This window comes from Siniperca chuatsi, linkage group LG7 (assembly GCF_020085105.1).
Source record: "Siniperca chuatsi isolate FFG_IHB_CAS linkage group LG7, ASM2008510v1, whole genome shotgun sequence".
Classification (NCBI taxonomy): Eukaryota; Metazoa; Chordata; class Actinopteri; order Centrarchiformes; family Sinipercidae; genus Siniperca; species Siniperca chuatsi.
Genome location: NC_058048.1, coordinates 23,113,991 through 23,133,069, shown reverse-complemented (window position 1 = coordinate 23,133,069; position 19,079 = coordinate 23,113,991). Strand labels below are relative to the sequence as shown.

At 40.0% G+C, this 19,079-nt stretch overlaps 1 protein-coding gene across 4 annotated transcripts in view; it reads right to left on the bottom strand.

The window, feature by feature from the left end:
- Positions 1-17,965, bottom strand: part of robo1 (roundabout, axon guidance receptor, homolog 1 (Drosophila)) — a 215,283-nt gene extending 197,318 nt beyond the window's left edge. For 2 of the 4 annotated variants that reach the window (XM_044202710.1, XM_044202711.1), the window contains exon 1: positions 17,653-17,963. The gene's annotated coding sequence lies outside the window, so the exon portion shown is untranslated. Of the gene's footprint in view, positions 1-17,652 lie in introns of all 4 variants that reach the window. The other 2 variants (XM_044202716.1, XM_044202714.1) reach the window with 2 other exon arrangements.
- Positions 17,966-19,079: the final 1,114 nt, after the last annotated feature.

The following is a 19,079-nucleotide window of genomic DNA, read 5'->3' as shown; positions in this document are numbered from 1 at the left end:
AATATAACAGTTTTAGGGGGCCAGACGTTATATTAAACTTACCTGACAATCCTTTATAAATGTATGTATGACTTTGTTTTATTATATGCATACTGTACATGGAGACATGTAGGTGTTTCTTCATGCAGTTCAGAGTGACAGAGACATATCTGATTTTGCAGCTGAACCTTATTTGGTCGTTTTGTTTAACCTTACTGGCTTACCAGTAATTTGAGACACATTGTGCTATTTTATGGAATATAATTTAATGGTACTTTACTAAATCTTTCCAGTTTCTTTACCATTTGAGACCTATTTAGTCAAAATCTGCGGTGCGGTTGGTTTTGCGTTTTGTTGAGTTTGAGAATGGAGCCTGCATATAGTAGCGTTTAACTCTCATACTGTAACAGTGTACTACGACTAAGTGTTCCAGCTGGCAGTTAGCAGCTGTAAATATTTACTAACAACTAATCCTTATGTAGGAACTAGTTTGCGCGGTACAACTCATTTTTATTTAGTGATGCATAAATCTCCACTTTTAACACTCATGTTATAACTATGCCAAGTTTAAACCTACAAACTGGTGCAACCGACTCCAGGGTGCTGGTCCAAAGTCACACAATAGCTGGATGTGAGAGCAGTAGAAATAAGGAGAGTTGGTCTTGATGCGTAGACACACATGCAAATCTCCCTAAGTGTGTGTTGTTGTGTTGTGCTGTGTCCGCATCACGTTTTGATGGATGGTTCCTGTGCCTCTCAAGCACTCTGTTCTCTATGTCACCATGGCTTCTCCTTTCTCATAAAAATGCCAACACTGGATTAAGCATCTCACATCCACAGTACATTATGCACCCTCACTTCATTACAATAAAAGGATTAACCTGCCTGGGATCTGTGAAGTGATCGGTTGGGAGGGTGGACGACATGTGGCTGAACTGTCCTTCCCCCTTAGCGTAGATCACATCTCTTGTGCTCCTCCAAGCCATGCTACTAATCAGCCACACTCCTGTGGGGGCCACGGTACAGACTGTGGCAACACACAGGGACCAGAAACAAATCTGAAGCCATTAGGACGCCCTGCAGTTGACTTACATAAGAGCATATGCTCCATCCATTCCATAGGGAAAGAGCCGGCTTCAATGTCCCACTTTTTGTTCATCACTATTGTATATCATGTAGTGTAGGCTGGTCACGAGAATTGTTTTTAATGGTAGGAACTATTTCAGAAACTGTTTGGTGTGGCCTAGATGGAAGTTTTATATTCTAGAATCGATGTTAAAATTGCTATAATTTAATAGGGGTAAAATGTCTCTTGATCCAAAACTGGCAAAATGATGGAGATATGAGAAAAAACAAAATTAAAATAAATTAGAAGAGCCAAAAGCACTCCAGCGTGACTGGGGAGATGGGCCTGGTCACACTGGGACTCCCCGCAGCGATCCGTCTTCTCATGAATGTGATCTGTGATAAATTAAATGCTGATTATTTCCTGGAGGGAGAAGCCAAGTGCTTGGCCCCCAGCCCCCTCGCTGGCGGTGATGGATTAGTGCACAGTCTGCACTATGGACCTGTCCCCACTGACTGCACAGCCATGGACGCCACAGGCCTAAGTGCCTCCTACCAAGATGCCATCTCTGACAACTCTTAATTTATTTGAATAAATGCTCCGCCATCTCTTTAAAGGACAAGTCCATTATTTCATGAGACAGATGGATGGTTCTTTGATTTTTTTGAAGTAGTATTACCATACAAACATCCAGCTCTATTTAGCACCAATACACTATATAGACATATTTTCAAAAGTAAGATATTCCCATACACAATAATATGCATTTATTTTCTATTGTCAAGAAAACCGGCATTTATAAAATACCCACTCAACTGTATTCCATCTGAGCGACCTGAGCTTATTAATGGTGGGCTTCATGATTAAAAGCAAGAATGTTTCTCATGTTTTGTGTAAATTTCTTAGCTGTAATATGATATGCACTAAGAGCAGCATGAAAGGCTCAACAGACAGGTTGATTCCCAGTGAGAAATGCCTCCCTATGAAAGAGTATTATTGTAGTTAGACAGCACATAGGCAGCTGTAGGTTCTGTGTCCGAGCTCAGGTGCACAGTCCATGAGCTTCCACGTAGCTGAGGTTTTTACATTATGGTCCCATTCTCATGTGTCTGAACCATTTTCCTTGGGTCGGCATCATTTGGAAGGCCTACAGCGCAATTTGTCTGCAGTGATTGGATCTGCCTGAATGGGAACAAAGGCGGTCAGCCTGGCTGTTGTGTCTTTTTGTGTCCCATATGTCAGAAGTCTGCTGCACAAACAATGCAGCAACTGCCAAGAGCACAACAGTCATTATCTGCTGTAGAATAGCTGTCATTATCCTGCTGCAATCATAACTCTAATTACAAAAGTTGCTTCGTAGGCAGGTAGATTATGCAATGTTAATTGCCCGTGCACAATGCAGCAAGCACATGTTCAAATGCCACTCACTATTGAGCCCCAAACAAAAGCAGCACACGTTTTACCCTCTGCCATATGCAAAGCAACACCAGGTCCATTGATGGCTAGTTTAAGCCCTCATAGTACAATCACATACCTCTTGTGATTAATAATTTCTCATTATTAATAGTTGTAATGAATCACCCCTAACTAAATTATCTGACATAAACCAATATGTCTGTGTGCATAGTTCTAATTGATGAACGTCATCCTATAAATTCATTACTCAATCTCACCTACACCATCAGCTGGAGGAAGCTGAGCTTGTAGGTATTTTCCAAGACTTTAGACAAAAACACTTGTCTTCTTTTTCCATTCTCAAGGTACTACTTCCCTTGTTCCTGCATATAGATACTTCATTGACCTCTTTCCTAACTTACTGGGCTTTAAAATCAGTCAAAGCCACCATATAGCAGGCACAGAAACATACTTTGGGGATATAATCTATAGATGAAACTGATCAAAACTTGACTTAGGCAGGCTAACCATTGTACTAACCTCACATTTCATTTTAAGGCTAATGAACATAGATATAACCCACTTTCAATGTTGAATTCTTCAACATACAAATACAGCAAAGGTGTTTAAATTTGCATTTTGTCACAATACATAGCTGAAAGATGTGTGTTCATAAAAACTCAAAGATTTTCTAAACAGAAGCTGGACACAGGATGACTTTCCCCAAGCACAGCACAGAAGCCTTTTTGCATTAATCACCATGAGGCTGCACTTTACCAACCCACTCTGGCAAATTAAATCTTCAGAATAATATCTCCATCATTGCTGTATTTCTGTACTCTGACACAAGCATCTATCTGGCTTTGGAAAGCAACGCAGCAGAGCCTGCCAACTCAGAAAGACCTGAAACCATGGGGCAATAAAAAGTGACATCAGCAATGGGAAAGGTAATGTGTGTGTTTCAGATGCACTTTCTGGAGGACAGGAGTAGAAGAGGTCTCATTCACTGTAAGTGACAGTGGCTGGCAATCTCCCTCTGCCTCACATATGCCCTTATGAATTTCAACCTGTTCCCTGTAATAACTTATAAATAGCTAAGGCTTCCATAGGGGCTTATGTGACAGACTATAACGTCTGGGCATCCATTGCATTTACAGTCTGTGTACAGAGGATAGTAACCGCTTGTTTTGCTTATTCATCTATTCAATGTGATGTTTGATTGCAGCTGGCAGTTCCCCAGCGTTGTGTGTTGTAAGAAGTGTCACACTGGTGGTTGTGTAAGGCTGTTTTTGACTTCACATGAGCCTATTTCTAACTTTGAAGAGCTCATTTTAGCACATCTGTCAGAGAACGCCTCAAGCTGAATAAACAGAATGTAGAAACACACAGAGACTGAAAACAACATGACTGCAGGCTTCTTTTTCAAATTGGGCCACAGGCACATTTTCCTCTTAACGTTTCTTCCACAGTACACAGTCTCTTGCACGTTTATAATCTGACATACCTCTTATTGCCTGTGTAGTGAATTATATTGTACCATTTATCTTTACAGGTAAAGTTAACCTGGATGTCATAAGAGACATTCAATGAAACTGAAACTGAAGCAGGAAGCAGAAGTTATTTTATAATAATAATAATAATAATAATAATAATAATAATGAGATTTGCTTACCACACATGACAAGTGCAGAGAATTAAGATGAATGGAAAATGACTGGAAACTAAATCAATGCTAGCTTTATAACGTAACCTAACATCCCATCAAATGTGTGTTTAAGTTTAGGTTTGGTAGGTTAAAACTACCATATTCTGGATTAAACATATTGTTTAATTTAATCACGACCAATGCTATAATGTTCAGTCAATCTATAATATCTAAGAACGTCTCAGAAATATGTGCTCACCTCTGTCTCTGTACTGCTGCCACCTAGAGCTCAAACAGGATACTCTTAAAGGGGAAGTCCACCAATTTTACACATCAAACTCAGTTTACCTGTCATGAGGAAAACTATTCAGCCAGTAGTATATTGTCTTCTGTGGAAAAGAAAATAACCCTGGTGATGTCATCAGGACTTTGATGTCATCAAGGTCATCTTTCTAGGGCTTGGAGACAACACCATTTTTAACAGAAAGGCTACATTACAAACTGGGGGTGTGAGGGTCTAATGAAAGGAGACTTTCCTGCCAAGAATAATGACGGCATCAGTCATTTCAGAAAGTGCCCCAAAGCAATGTTATTGTATGTTTACGTTCAACTGACAAAACCCTCCAGCGGCCGTAGTGATTATGACTAGAGCAAAGTAGGAAGTCAGGTGATGTTATTATAGAGACAATATCCACATTGGGAGCAGGTCGAGGTGGATGGTTGGGTCAACAAAACTTTGGCCACCAGAGTTCACTGTTCCAAGTCGAATTAATGTTGTTTTAAGCATGGCCACAATCATCTCTAACCTTACACACGTGTTTATTATTATGACATTATTATGATTATAACCATGACAACAACCCCCAACCTTAACAAAGTAGTCATTTTAACCCAAACCACTTTTCCTAAACCTAACCAAACCTTACTTTAGTGCTGTCACATCATAAAACACTGATTTATAACGTTTTTTGGATAACATGGAAAAATGATGTCGTCCTGCCAATAGGGGCGTCAGATCAGTAAGCGCTCCTGTGTGTCAATCTAGAGGGCAAATGAGGTATTTTGTCATTTAATCTGGAGGACTTTGTTGAATGAAAGATGCAATTGAGTTGCATTATGGGTAGGGTGGGAGCTTTTGAAGCTTGACTCATATAGGAACTAAAAAAGTCAGGATATCTCAGCCTCTGCTGCTTTGAATTTGCCCATTCTGCTTTTAATCTGTCTCTTGTGAGTACACCAACTTTATGCAAGTGCAATACTAAACTGCTGGAATACCACTTTCACCTACTTCAGAGACCTGTAGAGCTCTGTGATTGTCAAGTTTAAGTCAAAGGACATTTGACAAATCTTGTGACTAGGAGTGAAAGTGAAGGATTTTTATTTTTATCTTTCACTTACATCCAAAAAGTAACTTTCAGCCAAATACAGGCCCTGGTCTCAAAAAATCCTTCAAGTGATACTGTATATCTCAGGAGATGGACTACTGTAGTTTAAATCCAGCTGTGAAATTGGTATAGTTCTTCTTTCCCCTTGCAACACTCAAACCACTGGCCCTGACAACTCATAGTGGTAGACTTTCATGCTCCAGCAAACAGCAGACAAAGATCAAATGTGAGACATGAAAACTATACGGGGATAAACAGCTGCTGCTGCAAAGATCACCACAGAGCAGGAAAAAAGGAAAAAAACTAGATTATAAGATAATGAGAACACAGTGGGTTTGTACTGCCTGTGTGCTGACAGACAGGAGCAGCGGTCCTGAACGTGGTTCAACAAGCCTCTGACATGGTGAGCCCTTCTCCTCGGGACTGTCAGCCTTCAGCAGAGCACATCATCTCTCCAGGATTTCATCACATTAGCCTAAGCCGGGCGTACAGATAGGAGCAGCAGCTATAGTGTATCATGCACAGGCAGACACACAATCACCAATTAGAGCTATCACGCACACTGTAATTAGCAAGACTGACTGATTTGAGCTTGTGTAAAATGTATTCATATTATACAGATTACAAATAAGCACATTCATCTAATTAGCTCGCATGGCTCACAAGCTTAATTAAAGTTAATACATTATGATGCCCCAAAATCCAGAGATTACAATGCTCCAAGGTTCTAGTTAATTACAGTATTCACACATTGACAGGCAGGGATCACAGCCTCTCTTTCCCTCAGCCAATTAAAACTGAGGGTCAAAGTGGGCAAAAACTTTGTTCTTCACAGATTTTTCTAGCAGCATCTTCATATGTGAATGTGCTCAAGGTAGCAGTGTTCCTACTCCTGAACACTCTTTTTCTTTTGCCAAAATATCTTTTCCCTCTTCCAATCCTTCCCATCGTTGTTGCATGAAATGATACTACTGTACCAGCCAAGTCAAACTGGTAATTACAGAGCCTGTCATCCACACAGCTCCGCCTTAGTGTTTGTTTACAGAAAGCTTACAAAAAGGGCATTTTCAGATTCGTCCTTCTGTATTTAGCTTGACTGTGGCAGGCAAACACAGAGTATACTGAGCTGAATATTCATTGTATTGCAAAGGACTTTGTAGAATTAACTTTTCACTCACATGCTCCACAAAGTTGCATTAACATAAAGTGGCTCATTACAGTATTGCATGGCTACTGGGCCAGCTTTGTTATTAATGGGGGGTGGGGGGTGTATCTGAAAGAAAAGCACCCATGTTAATTTGTTGTCAGGATTTGGGTATAAATCAGAAAGAGGAGAATACGGCCTCCTGAGATGTTGCCGTTGTTACCGTGAGTCTCTTCCTCTCAAGAGTGGGTAACACCCACACTATTAAAATGGAGACACACATGCTTGCACACACACTTAAATCTCTATTGAATTACTAATTTATTATTACTAATTAACACATTATATCTTGTTTAATCCATACAAAAACTGAAGTGTAAAAACGACTTTTTGTGTTTTTACGGGGGTTTATGTGCTGGACTATGTCTTTGTTGCAGTAGCCTCATATTTACCATACAGATGTACACAGGAGTGTTCAATCTTCTCATCTAACTCTTGGTCAGAAAGCGAAAAAGCATATTTCCCAAAATGTCAAACTATACCTTTAAAATGACCTCATCTTTGTAACATCAGGACTTCTGTATATTTCTCTGGCCCTACCTGACCCAGAAAGTGACTCAGGAAGGAGGGCAGTAGGTGAGAGACCAGTTAGAAAGTTTTGAGTGTGTGTCAGAGTTGGAGAAATGGGGATTTACAGACAGAGGGCATGGGGTTGAGAGTTCCTGTCTTTCTATTTTATGGCTTGACTACTGATTTAGTTCTTAATTCATTTGTATTTTCTACAGGAACAATGCACATTGATCAACTTCGCTGTAAATGTGCCAGTGTTAGCCGACTGGATAATTTTTAAATGTTGTCCCTTGGCTAGATGTTAAATTATCCATTAAAATAGCAACACAACAAACATGTAAAATCATAACAGGAAAGCAGCTACATAAAGATTGAAAAGCTAAAGAGGAAGACAAGCAATTTGCATACTAGAAAATACTACTGGAAACATCAGTGCAAGCAGTTAAAACATCAGGCTTGTTTGTCATGTTGTCATCTCTTTTTAATACTAGACTCTTATTTCCCAAGAAGAATTTGGGAAAACCATAGGTACTAAATCTTTATACAACAGTGTAACAGTGTTTGAAAACACCTGAAATATACTGTAGTGAATCTTCATTAACTGTCACAACATCTGTCTCTTGCAATGAAATGCTCATAATACTATGGCAATGCTTAAGTTACAGAGGCTCTTCTATCATTATGTTTGCTTGAGTCTTTCCTAAGCTTTACTGTGTGCATTTTAGTACTTGGGGGTCATGGAAGGTCAAAAAATATCAATACTTAAGTCGGTTAAACAGAGAGTGATGACCCAAATAAGAAGGTGTTTCCATTTATAGAACAACCATTAAATGTACAACACGTAGGATTTTGTCTGTCTCAAAGCACACAATGCCTATATCTATGGAGCATGATCCAAACAGGGGTAAATGTTGAAAAATACTCAGTCAAAACACTGGAAACAAATTTTAAAGGATCAGTAAAAGTTGATTAATATTGAGCTTTTTAATATCAAGTTTACATTGTTCCCATGTACTTTGCCAATTTTCAACATGAATTCTATTATTGTAATTTTGGGAGTAATGTAATGTTCATAAATAAATTCAATATTATGTATAAAAAATGTGGTCTCTCTGCTGGCCCCCAGGTGACGCAAAAAACAACATCATCATCATTAGCACAGAGCTAGTTTAAACTACAGTGACAATTCAAGCCAGCCTGTCACTTAAGGACGGCAGATTTTCAAAATCTGACAACTGATTAATCAATCTCCGGTCTCATTAGATTGCTAGCAATGGAAACTAGCATACAGTAGCTCAAAGAATAATAGCTGATAGGTATAGCATATTGTCAAAATCATTGTCTATGATAAAATCTAACATTACTCTTCGAATCAGATATTTAGAAATACTCAACAACTGAACAACATACTGTTCTGTGCATGGAATGGTCAGTGAATCTCGGGCTTTAGGAGGTCAAAACTTGCAGACAAGTGGAGTGTTGTTTAGCATCAGTTGCTGGAAGTTAATGAAAAGACAATATGATGTGAATTAGCAAGTAAAGAAATAACTCATAATTGCAATTGTGTGATTTATGCTAAACAGAGTTACAGTACGTAAATACTTATGTTGATCAAAAGATGCTAATGGCCCAAAGGTTGTGTGAAAACAGACACACCTCCTAAACTAAGTTACTTTTTGCTAAATTTAAGAGGTGATTATGTATGATAAGAAGATAAGCAACTCAATAACTTTGCCATATTTGCATTTAAGTAGAATGGCACTCTTTTGGGGACAGAGATATTAAGTTAATTGACATTCACAACGCAGCAAACTGAAATAGACAAAGTGAATATTTAAACATTTTCTAAAGATGAAAGTGGACAAGAGTTGAATGAAAACTTAGTGTTAAGCTCCTCTTGTATGATGTGTAGAGGTGGCTTTGTATGATATGTAGAGTTGGTGTACATTAGCTGGCATTAAATTAGATTTTGCCTTGAAAAATGGACTTCAGCAGATATGAGGCATCCACGGTTTCTTTACAGACACATACTTTTGTCAAGTTGGATATATTGCTTTCAAAATGTTTTTTGTTTACAGTATTTTGCTATTTTACAGCAAAATCCTGCTCAGTTTGTTCATAGACAATATGAGTTTACCGGCAGTTGCAGCAACTCTAAGGCTTCAATAGACATGGAAAAAAATCTTGTTTTAATCAAAATAAAATACTCTTTGGGGTGTATGGTATTTAAAAAGAATGTACCCAAGATAAACATTTATTCCAATTAATGGTTTGTCCATAAAGAACAGTCCTACATAAGTGTTTATCTATCATGTGTACTAATTTCTAGTTCATTTCTTATGACTTCCACACAAAGAAAGAAAGAAAGAAAATGAATCAAACAAGATTTACACATGAGTGTACACTCACTCACTTACACAGACATGAAGGAGCACATGTACACACAGACAAACACAGACACACAAACTAGCAGACAGACTCAGAGGGTATTCCTGTCTCCTGCACCCTGATGTAGATGGATGCCTCTGGCTGCTGAGCCTGAATCTACATTAGGTCATTACAATAAGCAGCGTGGACCAACAAAGCCCGCAAAGTGGAGGGAGCAGAGCAGCTTGGGAGGAGAACTACTCTCCCAACCCTGTGGGGAAACAGCCATGACACAGTCATCTGTCTTAGTTACACAGGAGTTAGACCTACTGACACACACACACACACAGAGGAGCCGGGCCAGCCCCTGCAATCTCTGCTATGTTGTTATGATACTGCATTAAAGGAACTAATAGAGTGTATCTAAAAATATTGAAAATATCACAGGGAGAAAAAGAGGTTTGGCTGAATATAATGGATGACAAAAGTACTAGGGCATTGGGGGTTGTTGTTTCTTGATCAGCTGCTGGCAAGGGTGCAGCAAGGTTAGAAATAACCTCACTTCAATAAAAGTGACTTCTGACCCTGGGCATCAGGTGAAGGTAATGGAGGGGGTTGAGTTGAGGGTAGACCAGGTCACGACAGAGAGACACACAGAGATGAGAAGTCTGGGGAGGAGGGGACAGGAGAAAAGGGGGGACAAGGGCATCATTGCAGTAAGCTCTCACTCAGTCACCCCGGGGCATGCTGTGTTTACGGAGCTGTCAGTCACGTGGTGAGGCCTCTCCCAGGGGACACGGGCCACCAGGGCGATGAGAAAATAATAGCTCCTTCTGTCAGAGTTTCGAGGGACAGGGGTCTGATGGACACCACTGGGAATTAGAGACAGCCTCCGGGACACATCCCGTCCTACACTTAAATACTGGCAGGATAGACACTCACACACAAGGGACTACAAGGAGGAAAAACACACCAGTCTCGCCAATGACATCAATATCCATGCTTAGAACCCTCAATATTTGTAATGTCCTTGTGTGTCTTGGTGATATTATTGGGATGTCTGTAAAGTCCATCAAGTTTTAAGAAGTTGTTGCACTTGTAAAGGAAACAAACAGGTTAAGCTATAAGCTTTAGAGGGTGTTAAAGGATGATGCAGCTAATTGTCCCTTTTGTTTTTTGTAATTTTTTTGTAATTTTTGTGTGATAATGTAGCTGTGACAAAGGACTTTTTTAAAACACTTTAAACCGCATTTTCAAAAATGAAACTTGAAGAAGTGACTTGCTAAATATCACCCTTTTAAATCCAAGAAATATACTCATGACAAAATACTCATGCGCCCTCTAAATAATTGGATATTTGCTCATTATTTGTCTCCTGGGTGTGATTTTAGGACAGCATAGCTGATCAGTGCAATGTCAGCCAACTCTCAAATTTGAAATGTCCGAACATCCTTGAATGCATCAACAAAGAGTTTTCAAAGTGCTCGCAATTCAACTTAACAATAAGAAATGCAAGTCCCTGCAAGTTTATTTTCATATTGCAGTTAAACGAATAGCGATCAATGGCTGTCTGGCAGGAAGGAGATCAATCTAAAAAAATTGCTATGTTTTGGAAGATGGTCTTGTTTAGAGTATACACAATTTGCAGTGAATGGGATAAAACTACTGGTTTGCTTCTAAACAGTGCCAGACTTGAAGTAAGGCAGCGAGGCAGACTTGCCCTCAACTCCACATAAGGATTGCAGTGTAAAGAAATACAGTCACGCTGTATAAAAGAGCTTCAGTATGGCCCTTGGTGATGAGCAGGATTGGAAACCACTGCTCCATCCATAAAATCTGACTTTAAATCAGGCTGAACCACCATTAAAAGGGTTGAACGATAGCCTAGTGGAGCTCATCATTAGTACAAACACTCAGAAATGATGGGGTAGCATCTGTTTTCTGCACATCCTCCCACATGAATGCTAAGAGCAGTAGGCCTCAGGGAAGCGGGGTGTACAGAGGGCTGTTCCCCTGTCTCTTACCATGAATAACAATCTCTACCTCCAGGTAATTAAAGGGGACAAACGATATTCACGGGGCCACACCAGCCCATCATTAAGCAAGGCAACTACTGCACAGGGCATGTGTACACACATAAGGAGAAATAGGCTCTTCACACACCAGTCCAGGAAACATAATGGCCATTGATTCTGAGTGGACTAGGAGAGAGCCCATTTCACTATATCTATTATACATATTAATCTATGTATCTTTTTATCTACCTGACTTAATGCAACCCAGCACATTTTATGCTTTGTTCTCAGCTGCCTCAAATGGGGCGTCTGCTGCCTTTGTCTCTGCCGGGAGCCTAGACAAGCTGATGTGCTCCTTACTGATGACCTGCCCTCTGTTGTGGGTTACCACTGATCCCACAGACTGCATACACTTCACGGGGCATACTACAAAGACTCGCATAGACACACAAAAATAGATGCTTATGCGTTCTCACTGTTGATTTTTCACATTCATGTATGCAAGTGAACACATCCTACAAATGAATGTGCACGCATACACAGAGTACATTTGACTTTGTTTCAGAATTAGAGCAACGCAGATATCTGAAACACAGACAGACAATACACACCAGCCATCTGTGTACTCTTCCTCATCCCATTTGGAATTGGGTATTGACATCAAACATTGAGCTACTGCTGAGCATGCACAAAGTTTGCCACTATGTTTAAAGATACTGCATGAGACAAACAAGAGCATGCAAATAACAGCACGCATCCTGAATCCAAGCTAACACGGACACACTTCAGAAATGACCTTGCAGTGTGTTTTTGTGTTCTTGATGGATTACTTATCCAGTCTTGTCAAGACTGGAGATTGAGGAACTCTTATCCCAAGCAAAATAACTGGAGTAGTTAGCTAGTGAACAGTGATATCAGAAAAACTTGAAAGGGAGAAGGAAGAGCTGGAGGAGGAGGAGGAGGCAGAGGGAGAAAAAGAATGAAGGGGAGGACACTGCTCTGCTAAGAAAAATTCGGTCCTCAGTTGCCCTTTGCTGCCTCATTCCCACATTTCAAACGGTTTCCAAGTACAGGACAGTCTCAAATCAAAAGACACTTTAAAAACCTCAGGAATGAAAAACACCCCAAGTACAGCTCAGTGTCTCCCACTGGGATCCAAGCTGTTTTATGACTTTAAAACCTGCTAAATAATGCAGCACCTTACAGCAAGATGAAACACAAGATAATAGACCATAGATATCCCACCAAACGCAAGGTATTGTGGGTGCCTACCTACTGATGTAGGGGATACCCAGACTGTAATATAAAGTTAGCATCACAGCAAGTTGGGGGTAGAGAAAAACATATTCAATATATGGGACGAAGTGGTGCATGAAAATTAATCTTGATACTGCACCTATTGTGATATCATCTATTATGTTATTTTAAGGTGTGTATGTAATAGGAAGGGCAACAAACACATTTAAACATACTTTTCATATTAAAGTTGAACTGAAATTTGAATTATCCTCACCTTTTGTGTAAGAAAATATAAACTATGACAATACTGCAGCTATAATGCATATTTCTCCATTTTTCAGAAAAGGATAAAACTGTCTAAGCTTCAGGCTTCTGGGTGGGCATTTCCCATGGCAACGGTTGACTGACATGCGAGCAAGTGTTGCTAGGAGACGTCATAGCCCTGTATAGTCTACAAAGGTTGATACAATAGGTTTTTTTCCACTTTGGTACAACATACAATGCTGGTTATTTAATAATAGTGATATAGGTTCACAAACTGTCCCTCTACAAAATTCAGCATATGGGAGAACTTATCTTGCTATTAAGTTTGTATTGCACTCAGAAAGTGGAAGCTGGCAAGCTAGGCTAACTTGCACTCGGGGAAAAATAAATGTGTAGAAGATAGATAGCTTCTAACAGTAGTCCTTTGACCAATTTTGACCAAACACAATCACAAGTCAGAACAAACACCATATATATATATATATTTACAGATTTTTTAGCATACATTTTTAATTAATTTCAGCTCGACTTTAACCTTTGACATAATGTAAAACTAAAAATCTCTTATGTGCTGCCCTGAGGTTGAAAGTGAACAATGGAGGCTTTTCGCATCCACAGAATGGTTTTCTGAGCATTTACATTTGTCTGTAAACTTTTCAATATAAGTAAGCCTTGTTCATGCTGAGGCGGCTCACAGGCCAAGAGCTTATCGCCCGATGCAGGCGTGTGAAGCAGCTTACAGCAGGTGTACAACACAAGCCCATGGATAGGAGAGCAGTCTATCACAAAGGCTTACACCCAATATGTTTCCTTAATGCTAAGTGGCAAGCAGCTATGGACGGGCTCCCATTTCTTAGAAATATTTGTTACAATGAAGCGTGGGACTGAGCGTCTTAGTGCCGACTACTACTGATCAAGATCATATTTTATATGGGTTATGTATCAGTGAGTTGTGGAGCAGTAAATGCACAGTTATCCTAAGACAAATCATAGAGTACAGACTCAGCCACATTTTCTATCTCTTCCATTTCACACTTTATGGAGCTGTATATCGGTATGACATTACAGATTTGGGGACAGAACAAATTCCTCTTCTGTGACAGTATGTTCATACAGTAAATACAAACCAAATTGGCCAAGCAAACAGGAATATCTGAGAGCAGATCAATGATAGCCCTCATTAATAAAACCATAGCCATATCAGTATCTCCATCTATTTATGCCATGACCAGAACTGGCAAAAGTTTGAGTAAGTGCTTGAAAATGAGTGATATGTGAGCTATGTGCTAACTATCTGTGCACGCATGCACACACACACACACACACACACATCCAGAGTATCTTATGATATTTTTTGTAGAGCAATCTTCCAGGCACTTAACAGCATTAATCTCCATGTGGTGCTGCAGATTGTCTGTTTGATTTACACAACACCGAATCTCCTTTAGAGGCAACTGAAGATATCTTAATCCATGCCTTTGATCACCATCTCCTCTATCCCATTTCCCACTTTCCTCTACAGCATTCATCCTCTTCTCTTTGCCCTGTTGTTGTTGTTGCTGATGATGAAGTCAGTTATTCTTAACTCACAGCATATTATTCCGCTGAAGTCCTCAGTGCATTCGAGAGTCTTTGAAGCACGACAAATCAACATATCACTGATTCAAACTGGATGAAAAAAACGATTCAGTTATTTGCATGAGGAACAATTGTTGAATTAAAATAAAAATGTAAAGCCAGTTATTACACTTGGGCCCTTCCTTGCCTCATGCCATACATGGCACAAGTATATAAAAAGTAATTAGAAATTGTAATCCACTTCTAGTGTGTCCCCGCACCTGCAGATGAATGACAAAATCCTACCAGCAAACATACCCTAACTCCCTCTAGACATAACTAATTGACTTGCCACCATGGGTGACTGACACGCCATCCAGAGGGCACCATAATGGCCGTGTCATGAGGGAATGATGAGACCTGTCGACAGCTAGCAGCGCTCGACCTTTTGCAAGTGAGGTCGGGTGTCAGAGGGAACAGGATCTCCCTGTTGTTGGACCCACAGCCTCAGGGCTCTGTGGGGATGAGCCACAGACGACAGGGAACTGGAGCTTTTCAATCAAGCAACCTTGCAGGACAGTGATTTCATTCGGTATGGCGTTGGAATGAAAAATAAAAACAATAAAACAGAAATCAATCGTCAGCAGCCTCAGGGCATTCAAACATCTTGAGGGTGGAAGGAAGATGAAGGAGAGTGATGGTAACTTCCTCTATCATTTTCACCTAGTTATTATTCTGTTGTTCAGTTTCTATAGCAGAAATGTTTTCTGTACTAGAGATATTTCACATTTTGAGTGCAGGTTTGTAGCATTTTTTTTGATACATTTCAATCTTTGCTACCAGTGAGCATGAATAAGTGAGAATGAGTCTTTTAACAAACAGGAAATGTGATCGCAAACACAGTCATAATTCTGCAATGCAGTTCTGGGGGATTTATGAAAGAAAAATCTGTGTGCCTTTCAAAGAATCATTATTCACATATTAGTTAGTGTTGTTGGTTTTGCTCACTGGGTATTAATGTCTTATTCATTTTCTGCCTCCTGTCTTATTTCCAAATATCGCTAATCCTGTTAGATGAAATCTATTAATGTTCTGCTTTGGCTGCCACACACAAAATTCCAAGTCTGCCCATAAGCCCCAAATTTGCCATGAAGGCATATCTGGTCTGCCTCTCTGGATTAGAGAGATTTACCCAGGCAACCAGAGATGTGTGACCAGCAGTTCACAGTGGGCAAAGTCACCCATTCCACAAACAAAAGCTGCAAATAAAGTGATTTTCATTTCTGCTATTATTCTCCTTGAATATGCCCCTAATTTCTCATTCATTTCTGTATTGTATCTGATCTCAGTTTTTGGACTTAATTAGCACCATCTTGATCCAGTGTGATATGTCATATTCAGAATGTGGTCATGACAAAGAAAATGATAACATACTGATGTGGAGACCAGATGTGCAGTGAAAAGGAAAAGATAACACTGCACCAAAGAAGCTAAATGTTATTCTTCAAAAACATTTTTCATTGTAATGTAATACATGGAAAACAAACACAAAAGAATAATTGATCATTTTATGAATTTATGGTAATACAGCAGAAAGAGAGGTTTCGCCTGATAAAATCACTGTAAGGCCTTGCATTAGGAACATTAACTATTATTATTATTGTCAATAATAATTTATGGTTCGACATAAAAAAGTCTTAAGTGAAGCTCCAAAAATCCATACAATCCTTACAGTTTCCCTGCAAAATAGGCAGAAATGGGGGCTGTGAAAAAAGTGAAACTGAAGTGAAAGCAAAGCAGGAAGAGAAAATGCGAAGCGATGCCACAGCAGCAGCGTGGACGGCACAGAAATCCTCACTGCCATGTTGTAAATCTCAGATAAGTGCAGAGCGTCGAATTCCTAGCAATCACAGAGAGGAGGCTCCTCACACTGGGTGACAGGGAAACACACACACAGCACCCTTTACACCTGAGGTATGTTTGACAACATATGTAAAAGACACTAGACTTCTTATTTACTTTGGGTGGCAAAGGGAAAGTTATGGATAATATAAAATGCATAGACGTGCAGAATGTTTCACTATTGTGCGCAAAGTAAATTCGTAATAACTGTAACACTACAGCAAAGTCCCTGACAAAAACTGCTGAACTGGTTTCACCATCACACTGATGCATAAACTTGAATATAACGCAGAGTCCCACAATTACTACTAATGTCTAAAATGTTACTGTTGACTGTAAATTAAAGGGAGATACAGGCTCTTGCTGGCTTTTCGCTTTTGGCATTTCTTTTGTGTTCATTCAAACTGTATTGATTCAGTGTCCCTCACTGTCCGTTGCAATCCCTGCTGAGATCCTGCTTTCAGTGCGGCAAGACAGCTGGCAGAGTTACATGCACAAACCGTGGATCATTCATTTCCTGCAGGCTGATGGACAAATAGCCCGGCAGCGTTTAGCCTTTAAATCACAACTGTCTTCAGAAACTTCGAAACATATCTGCATGTTCCTTTAGTGTCGTTCCTTTCTCTGTGATGCGACAAGCCATGTGGCCAGTTGGGAAACTTTCAGCACCGCAGAGAGAAGACAGCTCCGCGCGAGCAGCACGAGCGTCCTGTCAGTCAGTCTGTCAACAGGCTGCTTTGACAGGAAACAGACACACCTGTCAAGTCACAGCACAACACTACACTGGCTGTGGAAGGAGCGTCTTTTTACGGCACACCATGATATGATATATGATATGACATGTACTCAATCACATATAAGATTTGCTGTATAAGTATTGCGTCTTGTGCACTATGAATGACTTGCGTAAAAGCACCATGCTTTAAGCATAGCCTGATGCGAGCCGATGTGTCTAAGCTGTCTCTATAGTCAGAAGAACTGCAGCCTAGACTGTGTGAATCATAGAGACAACACGCACTGCACAGCTTGCCTGCACACCGGCAGAAAGAGCAACGCGCACCATTTTTCACCAAAAGTGCTGCGCTTGACGCATTCTTTACACACACGAGTGAAATTCAACTTACCTCTCAAAAACGCTGCTGCACGTGTTTGTCCCTTAAAAGCAGAAATGATCCATACCGGCGAGTCCGTAAAACTTTTATTCGCTGCGCACGCTGAAGGGAACGAAAACCTTGGAAGCACTCGGTGCAGCCTACAACTAGTGATCGAGCGACTTGAGTGAACGCTGGTTATCCTTCTTTCTGCAAACAAAAAGCACTGGAAACTCGAACCAAAGCAGTGTCCTTTGATAACGCTTATCCTTCAGGCTGAAAAAAAAGAAAATCCTGTGTCGTTATGTAGGCTGTAGTGCGGTTAGTGCAGCGGTGGAGAGCCAGCGCATACAAATCTGTCCACGCTTCTCCTGCAGGGAGCAGCCGCGTCAGCCTCCCTGGGTCCTAAAGCTGCGCTAAACTAATGACACCGGTATCATCCTCGGTGCCTGTCAGACTGTAACTGAAGCAGCCTCTTAAATGTATTGGTTTTCAAATGACAACACTGAAAAATGTTTTCAATTCTCTAATGTATGTATATATCCCAAACACTCGTGCAAACTGTAAGAAAAATCACATTAATTCAAGACATTATTCAAAATGTCTTGAATTAATGTTTGAGTGAAGTGTTGTTTTCTCACAGGATGATCTTTCTATTCTACTTTGTGTCAAGATATAATCAGCCATTTCTAGAGGATTACTACCATGAAACACTGGAAACAAGCTCACCTGGCTGTCTTCCTACCTTATCTAATAAGAATTACTGCTTCGGTGCTGTACCTATGACTTGCTCAGATTAATCTTTTGCAGTGAATTTATTCAAAGCTATGAGATTTCACAACTAACTTCTAGGTCAATAACTGATTCGTCATGATCTGCAGGAAAACATCTCTGGAGAAGATGCCCACCTGAATAATGATGTGAGTCATCGACCACCTTGTGGACACCTCGTGGTTCAGTTTGGTGGGCTGGCAGTCAACACAGCCTCACCTTGATGTTTTGTCACAGGATCTGGATTATTCTAAACTCACCCAATAGCAGAGCAAATTATGAGTTTGTCACTTGAAAGTAAAATCAGCTTGTCCATCTTTCTTGTCAGATAAGATGTGTGTAATAAAACATGCAGGCTTTAGTCAGTTTATGGAAAACGTTTCTCAAATCAGCTGTTAAATATTTAATAGAACTTTTTAATGGCCACTGCACTGGGGTGGCTGCTAACTGTCTACAAATGCTGGTGTTTGAACTAGTCCTAGTGGTAAAATATTACTAGAATTTTATGGTAGCGGGTAACATCTGCACCCCACATTTTAAATGGCTGTGAAATACTCAGTAACGCATGACGAAAATGGCTTACCAAAGTTGTTGACAGCTGAGTTTTAGACTAGATTCTTCATTATTGTTGTCTGGAAGTAGGCTAGTAGAGTGGCATATTCAAACATTTTGATTAGTTTAGATATTTA